Raw genomic sequence first — 12858 nt, 5'->3', positions numbered from 1 at the left:
GGTTATAAATACCCTCATTTCTTGCTACTGCCATATAGTGCCAGTTTCTGACTGGTAATTCAAAGAATATATTGGGGTTACGTGCACCCACAATTTTTACTACTGGTATACAGTGCCATTGTCTGACTGGGAATTCAAAGAGTATATTGGGAATACAAATACCCTCATTTCTTGCTACTGCCATATAGTGCCAGTTTCTGACTGGGAATTCAAAGAATATATTGGGGTTACGTGCACCCACAATTTTTACTACTGGTATACAGTGCCATTGTCTGACTGGGAATTCAAAGAGTATATTGGGAATACAAATACCCTCATTTCTTGCTACTGCCATATAGTGCCAGTTTCTGACTGGGAATTCAAAGAATATATTGGGGTTACGTGCACCCACAATTTTTACTACTGGTATACAGTGCCATTGTCTGACTGGGAATTCAAAGAATATATTGGGGTTATAAATACCCTCATTTCTTGCTACTGCCATATAGTGCCAGTTTCTGACTGGTAATTCAAAGAATATATTGGGGTTACGTGCACCCACAATTTTTACTACTGGTATACAGTGCCATTGTCTGACTGGGAATTCAAAGAGTATATTGGGAATACAAATACCCTCATTTCTTGCTACTGCCATATAGTGCCAGTTTCTGACTGGGAATTCAAAGAATATATTGGGGTTACGTGCACCCACAATTTTTACTACTGGTATACAGTGCCATTGTCTGACTGGGAATTCAAAGAATATATTGGGGTTATAAATACCCTCATTTCTTGCTACTGCCATATAGTGCCAGTTTTTGACTGGTAATTCAAAGAATATATTGGGGTTACGTGCACCCACAATTTTTACTACTGGTATACAGTGCCATTGTCTGACTGGGAATTCAAAGAGTATATTGGGAATACAAATACCCTCATTTCTTGCTACTGCCATATAGTGCCAGTTTCTGACTGGTAATTCAAAGAATATATTGGGGTTACGTGCACCCACAATTTTTACTACTGGTATACAGTGCCATTGTCTGACTGGGAATTCAAAGAGTATATTGGGAATACAAATACCCTCATTTCTTGCTACTGCCATATAGTGCCAGTTTCTGACTGGGAATTCAAAGAATATATTGGGGTTACGTGCACCCACAATTTTTACTACTGGTATACAGTGCCATTGTCTGACTGGGAATTCAAAGAATATATTGGGGTTATAAATACCCTCATTTCTTGCTACTGCCATATAGTGCCAGTTTCTGACTGGTAATTCAAAGAATATATTGGGGTTACGTGCACCCACAATTTTTACTACTGGTATACAGTGCCATTGTCTGACTGGGAATTCAAAGAGTATATTGGGAATACAAATACCCTCATTTCTTGCTACTGCCATATAGTGCCAGTTTCTGACTGGGAATTCAAAGAATATATTGGGGTTACGTGCACCCACAATTTTTACTACTGGTATACAGTGCCATTGTCTGACTGGGAATTCAAAGAATATATTGGGGTTATAAATACCCTCATTTCTTGCTACTGCCATATAGTGCCAGTTTCTGACTGGTAATTCAAAGAATATATTGGGGTTACGTGCACCCACAATTTTTACTACTGGTATACAGTGCCATTGTCTGACTGGGAATTCAAAGAGTATATTGGGAATACAAATACCCTCATTTCTTGCTACTGCCATATAGTGCCAGTTTCTGACTGGGAATTCAAAGAATATATTGGGGTTACGTGCACCCACAATTTTTACTACTGGTATACAGTGCCATTGTCTGACTGGGAATTCAAAGAATATATTGGGGTTATAAATACCCTCATTTCTTGCTACTGCCATATAGTGCCAGTTTCTGACTGGTAATTCAAAGAATATATTGGGGTTACGTGCACCCACAATTTTTACTACTGGTATACAGTGCCATTGTCTGACTGGGAATTCAAAGAGTATATTGGGAATACAAATACCCTCATTTCTTGCTACTGCCATATAGTGCCAGTTTCTGACTGGGAATTCAAAGAATATATTGGGGTTACGTGCACCCACAATTTTTACTACTGGTATACAGTGCCATTGTCTGACTGGGAATTCAAAGAATATATTGGGGTTATAAATACCCTCATTTCTTGCTACTGCCATATAGTGCCAGTTTCTGACTGGTAATTCAAAGAATATATTGGGGTTACGTGCACCCACAATTTTTACTACTGGTATACAGTGCCATTGTCTGACTGGGAATTCAAAGAGTATATTGGGAATACAAATACCCTCATTTCTTGCTACTGCCATATAGTGCCAGTTTCTGACTGGGAATTCAAAGAATATATTGGGGTTACGTGCACCCACAATTTTTACTACTGGTATACAGTGCCATTGTCTGACTGGGAATTCAAAGAATATATTGGGGTTATAAATACCCTCATTTCTTGCTACTGCCATATAGTGCCAGTTTCTGACTGGTAATTCAAAGAATATATTGGGGTTACGTGCACCCACAATTTTTACTACTGGTATACAGTGCCATTGTCTGACTGGGAATTCAAAGAGTATATTGGGAATACAAATACCCTCATTTCTTGCTACTGCCATATAGTGCCAGTTTCTGACTGGGAATTCAAAGAATATATTGGGGTTACGTGCACCCACAATTTTTACTACTGGTATACAGTGCCATTGTCTGACTGGGAATTCAAAGAGTATATTGGGAATACAAATACCCTCATTTCTTGCTACTGCCATATAGTGCCAGTTTCTGACTGGGAATTCAAAGAATATATTGGGGTTACGTGCACCCACAATTTTTACTACTGGTATACAGTGCCATTGTCTGACTGGGAATTCAAAGAATATATTGGGGTTATAAATACCCTCATTTCTTGCTACTGCCATATAGTGCCAGTTTCTGACTGGTAATTCAAAGAATATATTGGGGTTACGTGCACCCACAATTTTTACTACTGGTATACAGTGCCATTGTCTGACTGGGAATTCAAAGAGTATATTGGGAATACAAATACCCTCATTTCTTGCTACTGCCATATAGTGCCAGTTTCTGACTGGGAATTCAAAGAATATATTGGGGTTACGTGCACCCACAATTTTTACTACTGGTATACAGTGCCATTGTCTGACTGGGAATTCAAAGAATATATTGGGGTTATAAATACCCTCATTTCTTGCTACTGCCATATAGTGCCAGTTTCTGACTGGTAATTCAAAGAATATATTGGGGTTACGTGCACCCACAATTTTTACTACTGGTATACAGTGCCATTGTCTGACTGGGAATTCAAAGAGTATATTGGGAATACAAATACCCTCATTTCTTGCTACTGCCATATAGTGCCAGTTTCTGACTGGTAATTCAAAGAATATATTGGGGTTACGTGCACCCACAATTTTTACTACTGGTATACAGTGCCATTGTCTGACTGGGAATTCAAAGAGTATATTGGGAATACAAATACCCTCATTTCTTGCTACTGCCATATAGTGCCAGTTTCTGACTGGGAATTCAAAGAATATATTGGGGTTACGTGCACCCACAATTTTTACTACTGGTATACAGTGCCATTGTCTGACTGGGAATTCAAAGAATATATTGGGGTTATAAATACCCTCATTTCTTGCTACTGCCATATAGTGCCAGTTTCTGACTGGGAATTCAAAGAATATATTGGGGTTACGTGCACCCACAATTTTTACTACTGGTATACAGTGCCATTGTCTGACTGGGAATTCAAAGAGTATATTGGGAATACAAATACCCTCATTTCTTGCTACTGCCATATAGTGCCAGTTTCTGACTGGTAATTCAAAGAATATATTGGGGTTACGTGCACCCACAATTTTTACTACTGGTATACAGTGCCAATTTCTAACTAGGAATTCAAAATGCGCAAGGCTCCCGGAAAGGGACGTGGACGAGGCCGTGGGCGAGGTCGGGGGAATGGTTCTGGGGAGCAAGGTAGCAGTGAAGCCACAGGGCGTCCCGTGCCTACTCCTGTGGGGCAGCAAGCATTGCGCCACTCCACAGTGCCAGGGTTGCTTGCCACATTAACTAAACTGCAGGGTACAAACCTTAGTAGGCCCGAGAACCAGGAACAGGTCTTGCAATGGCTGTCAGAGAACGCTTACAGCACATTGTCCAGCAGCCAGTCAGACTCTGCCTCCTCTCCTCCTATTACCCAACAGTCTTGTCTTCCTTCCTCCCAAAATTCCGAAGCTTTACAGAACAATAACCCAAACTGTCCCTGCTCCCCAGAGCTGTTCTCCGCTCCTTTCATTGTCCCTCAACCTGCCTCTCCACGTCACGATTCCACGAACCTAACAGAGGAGCATCTGTGTCCAGATGCTCAAACACTAGAGTCTCCTCCATCTCCGTTCGATTTGGTGGTGGATGACCAGCAACCCACCCTCATCGACGATGATGTGACGCAGTTGCCGTCAGGGCATCCAGTTGACCGGCGCATTGTGCGGGAGGAGGAGATGAGACAGGAGTTGGAAGAGGAAGTGGTGGATGATGAGGACACTGACCCGACCTGGACAGGGGGGATGTCAAGCGGGGAAAGTAGTGTGGATGTTGAGGCAGGTGCAGCACCAAAAAGGGTAGCTAGAGGCAGAGGCAGAGGTCAGCAGCTTAGGCGAAGCCAGGCCACACCCGGAATCTCCCAAGATGTTCCAGTTCGTACCCAGCCCCGAAAAACTCCCACCTCGAGGGCACGTTTCTCGAAGGTGTGGAGTTTTTTCAAGGAATGCGCCGAGGACAGATATAGTGTTGTCTGCACAATTTGCCTCTCGAAATTGATTAGGGGCTCTGAGAAGAGCAACCTGTCCACCACTTCAATGCGCCGTCATTTGGAATCCAAGCACTGGAATCAGTGGCAGGCAGCAACGGCAGGACAAAGGCCGCCTGCCGTTCACGCCACTGCCACTGCCTCTGCCTCTGCCTCTGCCACTGCCACTGCTGACTGTGCTGGCGATGCACTCCAGAGGACGAGCCAGGACACCACTTCATCTGCCTCCGCCACTTTGTTGACTTCTACCTCATCCTCCCCTGGTCCTGTCTTATCTCCTTCTCCTGCACCATCAAAGGCACCATCAGGCGTTTCTTTACAACAACCCACCATCTCTCAGACATTGGAGCGGCGGCAGAAATACACTGCTAACCACCCACACGCGCAAGCCTTGAACGCCAACATCGCTAAACTGCTGGCCCAGGAGATGTTGGCGTTCCGGCTTGTTGAAACTCCCGCCTTCCTGGACCTGATGGCAACTGCGGCACCTCGCTATGCCGTCCCTAGCCGTCACTACTTCTCCCGGTGTGCCGTCCCCGCCTTGCACCAGCACGTGTCACTCAACATCAGGCGGGCCCTTAGTTCCGCGCTTTGCACAAAGGTCCACTTGACCACCGACGCGTGGACAAGTGCATGCGGACAGGGACGCTACATTTCACTGACGGCACACTGGGTGAATGTAGTTGAGGCTGGGACTGCTTCCCAAACTGGCCCGGTGTACCTCGTCTCCCCGCCTAACATTCCTGGCAGGGACACGAGAAGAACACCCCCCTCCTCCTCCTCCTCTACCGCCTCCTCCTCCGCCACCTCCTCCGCCACCGCCTCCTCCTCCGCTGTTAGATTGACCCCAGCTACGAGTTGGAAACGTTGCAGCACTGGCGTTGGTAGACGTCAGCAGGCTGTGCTGAAGCTGATCAGCTTGGGGGACAGACAGCACACTGCCTCCGAGGTGAGGGATGCCCTCCTCGATGAGACGGCAATATGGTTTGAGCCGCTGCACCTGGGCCCAGGCATGGTCGTTTGTGATAACGGCCGGAACCTGGTAGCAGCTCTGGAGCTTGCCGGACTCCAACATGTTCCATGCCTGGCCCACGTCTTCAACCTAGTGGTGCAACGTTTCCTAAAGAGCTACCCCAATGTTCCAGAGCTACTGGTGAAAGTGCGGCGCATGTGCGCCCACTTTCGCAAGTCGACAGTAGCCGCTGCTAGCTTAAAATCTCTCCAGCAACGCCTGCATGTGCCACAACACCGGCTTTTGTGCGACGTCCCCACACGCTGGAACTCAACGTTTCAGATGTTGAATAGAGTGGTTGAGCAGCAGAGACCTTTGATGGAATACCAGCTACAAAACCCTAGGGTGCCACAAAGTCAGCTGCCTCAGTTTCACATCCATGAGTGGCCATGGATGAGAGACCTTTGTGACATCCTACGGGTCTTTGAGGAGTCCACAAGGAGGGTGAGCTCTGAGGATGCGATGGTGAGCCTTACAATCCCGCTCTTGTGTGTTCTGAGAGAATCCCTGATTGACATCAGGGATAACTCAGATCACACAGAGGAGTTAGGGATAGCATCCGATCCGTCACAGCTGGAGAGTAGGTCCACACATCTGTCCGCTTCACTGCGTTTAATGGAGGAGGAGGAGGAGGAGGAGGAGGAAGAAGAGTTGTCCGATGATGTGATGGTGATACAGGAGGCTTCCGGGCAACTTCGAATCGTCCCATTGTTGCAGCGCGGATGGGTAGACATGGAGGATGAGGAGGAAATGGAGATTGAACTTTCCGGTGGGGCCAGAGGAGTCATGCCAACTAACACTGTGGCAGACATGGCTGAGTTCATGTTGGGGTGCTTTACAACCGACAAGCGTATTGTCAAAATCATGGAGGACAACCAGTACTGGATCTTTGCTATCCTTGACCCCCGGTATAAAAACAACATCTCGTCTTTTATTCCGGTAGAGGGGAGGGCCAATCGCATCAATGCTTGCCACAGGCAATTGGTGCAGAATATGATGGAGATGTTTCCAGCATGTGACGTTGGCGGCAGGGAGGGCAGTTCCTCCAGTAGGCAACCAAGTTCTCACCGGTCCACACAAACGAGGGGCACACTGTCTAAGGTCTGGGACACCTTGATGGCACCCCCTCGCCAAAGTGCCGCCACGGAGGGTCCTAGTGTCACCAGGCGTGAGAAGTATAGGCGCATGTTGCGGGAATACCTTTCCGACCACAGCCCTGTCCTCTCCGACCCCTCTGCGCCCTACACGTATTGGGTGTCGAAGTTGGACCTGTGGCTTGAACTTGCCCTATATGCCTTGGAGGTGCTGTCCTGTCCTGCCGCCAGCGTCCTATCTGAGAGGGTGTTCAGTGCAGCCGGTGGCATCATCACTGACAAGCGCACCCGTCTGTCAGCTGAGAGTGCCGACCGGCTCACTTTGATAAAAATGAACCACCACTGGGTAGAGCCGTCATTTTTGTGCCCACCTGTGTAAAGCACCCCAACATGAAACTCCATGTCTGTACTCAACCTCTCCAATTCCTCCGCATCCTCATACTCATCCACCATAAGCGTTGCACAATTCTGCTAATACTAGGCTCCCTCCACCCTGATTTCCCCCAACTCTGCTGGTTAGAGGCTCCCTCCACCCTGATTTCCACCAACTCTGCTGGTTAGAGGCTCCCTCCACCATGAATTTGCCCAAACTGGGCTGTTTAGAGGCTCCCTCCACCATGAATTGGTCCAAACTGGGGTTTTTAGAGGCTCCCTCCACCATGAATTGGTCCAAACTGGGCTGGTTAGAGGCTCCCTCCACCATGAATTTCCCAAAACTTGGCTGTTTAGAGGCTCCCTCCACCATTAATTGGTCCAAACTGGGCTGGTTAGAGGCTCCCTCCACCATGAATTTGCCCAAACTGGGGTGGTTAGAGGCTCCCTCCACCATTAATTGGTCCAAACTGGGCTGGTTAGAGGCTCCCTCCACAATTAATTGGTCCAAACTGGGCTAATTAGAGGCTCCCTCCACCATGAATTGGTCCAAACTGGGTTTTTTAGAGGCTCCCTCCACCATGAATTTGCCCAAACTGGGCTGTTTAGAGGCTCCCTCCACCATGAATTGGTCCAAACTGGGCTGGTTAGAGGCTCCCTCCACCATGAATTTCCCAAAACTTGGCTGTTTAGAGGCTCCCTCCACCATTAATTGGTCCAAACTGGGCTGGTTAGAGGCTCCCTCCACCATGAATTTGCCCAAACTGGGCTGTTTAGAGGCTCCCTCCACCATGAATTTGCCCAAACTGGGCTGGTTAGAGGCTCCCTCCACCATGAATTGGTCCAAACTGGGGTTTTTAGAGGCTCCCTCCACCATGAATTGGTCCAAACTTGGCTGTTTAGAGGCTCCCTCCACCATGAATTGGTCCAAACTGGGGTGGTTAGAGGCTCCCTCCACCATTAATTGGTCCAAACTGGGCTGGTTAGAGGCTCCCTCCACCATGAATTTCCCAAAACTTGGCTGTTTAGAGGCTCCCTCCACCATTAATTGGTCCAAACTGGGCTGGTTAGAGGCTCCCTCCACCATGAATTTGCCCAAACTGGGCTGTTTAGAGGCTCCCTCCACCATGAATTTGCCCAAACTGGGCTGTTTAGAGGCTCCCTCCACCATGAATTGGTCCAAACTGGGCTGGTTAGAGGCTCCCTCCACCATGAATTTCCCAAAACTTGGCTGTTTAGAGGCTCCCTCCACCATTAATTGGTCCAAACTGGGCTGGTTAGAGGCTCCCTCCACCATGAATTTGCCCAAACTGGGGTGGTTAGAGGCTCCCTCCACCATTAATTGGTCCAAACTGGGGTGGTTAGAGGCTCCCTCCACCATTAATTGGTCCAAACTGGGCTGGTTAGAGGCTCCCTCCACAATTAATTGGTCCAAACTGGGCTAATTAGAGGCTCCCTCCACCATGAATTGGTCCAAACTGGGTTTTTTAGAGGCTCCCTCCACCATGAATTTGCCCAAACTGGGCTGTTTAGAGGCTCCCTCCACCATGAATTGGTCCAAACTGGGCTGGTTAGAGGCTCCCTCCACCATGAATTGGTCCAAACTGGGCTGGTTAGAGGCTCCCTCCACCATGAATTGGTCCAAACTGGGCTGGTTAGAGGCTCCCTCCACCATGAATTGGTCCAAACTGGGCTGGTTAGAGGCTCCCTCCACCATGAATTTGCCCAAACTGGGCTGTTTAGAGGCTCCCTCCACCATGAATTTGCCCAAACTGGGCTGGTTAGAGGCTCCCTCCACCATGAATTGGTCCAAACGGGTTTTTAGAGGCTCCCTTCACCATGAATTGGTCCAAACTTGGCTGTTTAGAGGCTCCCTCCACCATGAATTGGTCCAAACTGGGGTGGTTAGAGGCTCCCTCCACCATGAATTTGCCCAAACTGGGCTGTTTAGAGGCTCCCTCCACCATGAATTGGTCCAAACTGGGCTGGTTAGAGGCTCCCTCCACCATGAATTTGCCCAAACTGGGCTGTTTAGAGGCTCCCTCCACCATGAATTTGCCCAAACTGGGCTGGTTAGAGGCTCCCTCCACCATGAATTGGTCCAAACGGGTTTTTAGAGGCTCCCTTCACCATGAATTGGTCCAAACTTGGCTGTTTAGAGGCTCCCTCCACCATGAATTGGTCCAAACTGGGTTTTTTAGAGGCTCCCTCCACCATGAATTGGTCCAAACTGGGCTGGTTAGAGGCTCCCTCCACCATGAATTGGTCCAAACTGGGCTGGTTAGAGGCTCCCTCCACCATGAATTTGCCCAAACTGGGCTGTTTAGAGGCTCCCTCCACCATGAATTTGCCCAAACTGGGCTGGTTAGAGGCTCCCTCCACCATGAATTGGTCCAAACGGGTTTTTAGAGGCTCCCTTCACCATGAATTGGTCCAAACTTGGCTGTTTAGAGGCTCCCTCCACCATGAATTGGTCCAAACTGGGGTGGTTAGAGGCTCCCTCCACCATGAATTTGCCCAAACTGGGCTGTTTAGAGGCTCCCTCCACCATGAATTGGTCCAAACTGGGTTTTTTAGAGGCTCCCTCCACCATGAATTGGTCCAAACTGGGCTGGTTAGAGGCTCCCTCCACCATGAATTGGTCCAAACTGGGCTGGTTAGAGGCTCCCTCCACCATGAATTGGTCCAAACTGGGGTGGTTAGAGGCTCCCTCCACCATTAATTGGTCCAAACTGGGCAGGTTAGAGGCTCCCTCCACCATTAATTGGTCCAAACTGGGCTGGTTAGAGGCTCCCTCCACCATTAATTGGTCCAAACTGGGCTGGTTAGAGGCTCCCTCCACCATGAATTTGCCCAAACTGGGCTGTTTAGAGGCTCCCTCCACCATGAATTTGCCCAAACTGGGCTGGTTAGAGGCTCCCTCCACCATGAATTGGTCCAAACTGGGGTTTTTAGAGGCTCCCTCCACCATGAATTGGTCCAAACTTGGCTGTTTAGAGGCTCCCTCCACCATGAATTGGTCCAAACTGGGGTGGTTAGAGGCTCCCTCCACCATTAATTGGTCCAAACTGGGCTGGTTAGAGGCTCCCTCCACAATTAATTGGTCCAAACTGGGCTAATTAGAGGCTCCCTCCACCATGAATTGGTCCAAACTGGGTTTTTTAGAGGCTCCCTCCACCATGAATTTGCCCAAACTGGGCTGTTTAGAGGCTCCCTCCACCATGAATTGGTCCAAACTGGGCTGGTTAGAGGCTCCCTCCACCATGAATTTCCCAAAACTTGGCTGTTTAGAGGCTCCCTCCACCATTAATTGGTCCAAACTGGGCTGGTTAGAGGCTCCCTCCACCATGAATTTGCCCAAACTGGGGTGGTTAGAGGCTCCCTCCACCATTAATTGGTCCAAACTGGGCTGGTTAGAGGCTCCCTCCACAATTAATTGGTCCAAACTGGGCTAATTAGAGGCTCCCTCCACCATGAATTGGTCCAAACTGGGTTTTTTAGAGGCTCCCTCCACCATGAATTTGCCCAAACTGGGCTGTTTAGAGGCTCCCTCCACCATGAATTGGTCCAAACTGGGCTGGTTAGAGGCTCCCTCCACCATGAATTGGTCCAAACTGGGCTGGTTAGAGGCTCCCTCCACCATGAATTTCCCAAAACTTGGCTGTTTAGAGGCTCCCTCCACCATTAATTGGTCCAAACTGGGCTGGTTAGAGGCTCCCTCCACCATGAATTTGCCCAAACTGGGCTGTTTAGAGGCTCCCTCCACCATGAATTTGCCCAAACTGAGCTGGTTAGAGGCTCCCTCCACCATGAATTGGTCCAAACTGGGGTTTTTAGAGGCTCCCTCCACCATGAATTGGTCCAAACTTGGCTGTTTAGAGGCTCCCTCCACCATTAATTGGTCCAAACTGGGCTGGTTAGAGGCTCCCTCCACCATGAATTTCCCAAAACTTGGCTGTTTAGAGGCTCCCTCCACCATTAATTGGTCCAAACTGGGCTGGTTAGAGGCTCCCTCCACCATGAATTTGCCCAAACTGGGCTGTTTAGAGGCTCCCTCCACCATGAATTTGCCCAAACTGGGCTGGTTAGAGGCTCCCTCCACCATGAATTGGTCCAAACTGGGCTGGTTAGAGGCTCCCTCCACCATGAATTTGCCCAAACTGGGCTGTTTAGAGGCTCCCTCCACCATGAATTTGCCCAAACTGGGCTGGTTAGAGGCTCCCTCCACCATGAATTGGTCCAAACGGGTTTTTAGAGGCTCCCTTCACCATGAATTGGTCCAAACTTGGCTGTTTAGAGGCTCCCTCCACCATGAATTGGTCCAAACTGGGGTGGTTAGAGGCTCCCTCCACCATGAATTTGCCCAAACTGGGCTGTTTAGAGGCTCCCTCCACCATGAATTGGTCCAAACTGGGTTTTTTAGAGGCTCCCTCCACCATGAATTGGTCCAAACTGGGCTGGTTAGAGGCTCCCTCCACCATGAATTGGTCCAAACTGGGGTGGTTAGAGGCTCCCTCCACCATTAATTGGTCCAAACTGGGCTGGTTAGAGGCTCCCTCCACCATTAATTGGTCCAAACTGGGCTGGTTAGAGGCTCCCTCCACCATGAATTTGCCCAAACTGGGCTGGTTAGAGGCTCCCTCCACCATGAATTGGTCCAAACTGGGGTTTTTAGAGGCTCCCTCCACCATGAATTGGTCCAAACTGGGGTTTTTAGAGTCTCCCTCCACCATGAATTGGTCCAAACTGGGGTTTTTAGAGGCTCCCTCCACCATGAATTTGCCCAAACTCTGCTGGTTAGAGGCTCAATCCACCCTGATTTTCAAAACAAATGTTGGTGCCAACCTCAACTTACTACAAGGGCCAAATTCACTGCTGGTGACAAGCTCTCCTCACTGCAAGTGCCAAATACACATGTTTCAAGGTGTTTTCCTACTGTCAGAGAGGTGGTATTGAGTGTGTAAAGTGTGTAGTTGTTAGGCTGTGATGTTGGGGTAATAGAGGGTCTTTGGTGTGTTAGATGCCCCCAGACATGCTTCCCCTGCTGTCCCAGTGTCATTCCAGAGGTGTTGGCATCATTTCCTGGGGTGTCATAGTGGACTTGGTGACCCTCCAGACACGGATTTGGGTTTCCCCCTTAACGAGTATCTGTTCCCCATAGACTATAATGGGGTTCGAAACCCGTTCGAACACACGAACATTGAGCGGCTGTTCGAATCGAATTTCGAACCTCGAACATTTTAGTGTTCGCTCATCTCTATTAATGAGTAAAACGTTCATTTTAGAAGAATATGCTGGTGATTAGATTATAAAATCCACTAAAAGGTCATCGTCCTGTCTAATAAACAAGTCCACTTCTTCTGTCCAGTAACTTCACATGGGAGCTAACCTTCAACATAATTCTGAACATCTAGCAAAGAGATGTAAAGTTTGCTTTTGGAAATCTGGGCCGAGTCCGATTCACAGGTCATTCCATAGGAAAGGAACATGTTCTAACTGCCAAGTTAGATAAAATTTCACTGAGCCAAATGTAAAGTAGGGAATAGAAGCGTGACACTTACTGGACAGAAACCCATAAATCATAACACT

The sequence above is a fragment of the Leptodactylus fuscus genome, chromosome 10 (genome assembly GCF_031893055.1).
Source record: "Leptodactylus fuscus isolate aLepFus1 chromosome 10, aLepFus1.hap2, whole genome shotgun sequence".
NCBI classification, from domain to species: Eukaryota; Metazoa; Chordata; class Amphibia; order Anura; family Leptodactylidae; genus Leptodactylus; species Leptodactylus fuscus.
This window is presented reverse-complemented; position numbering follows the sequence as displayed.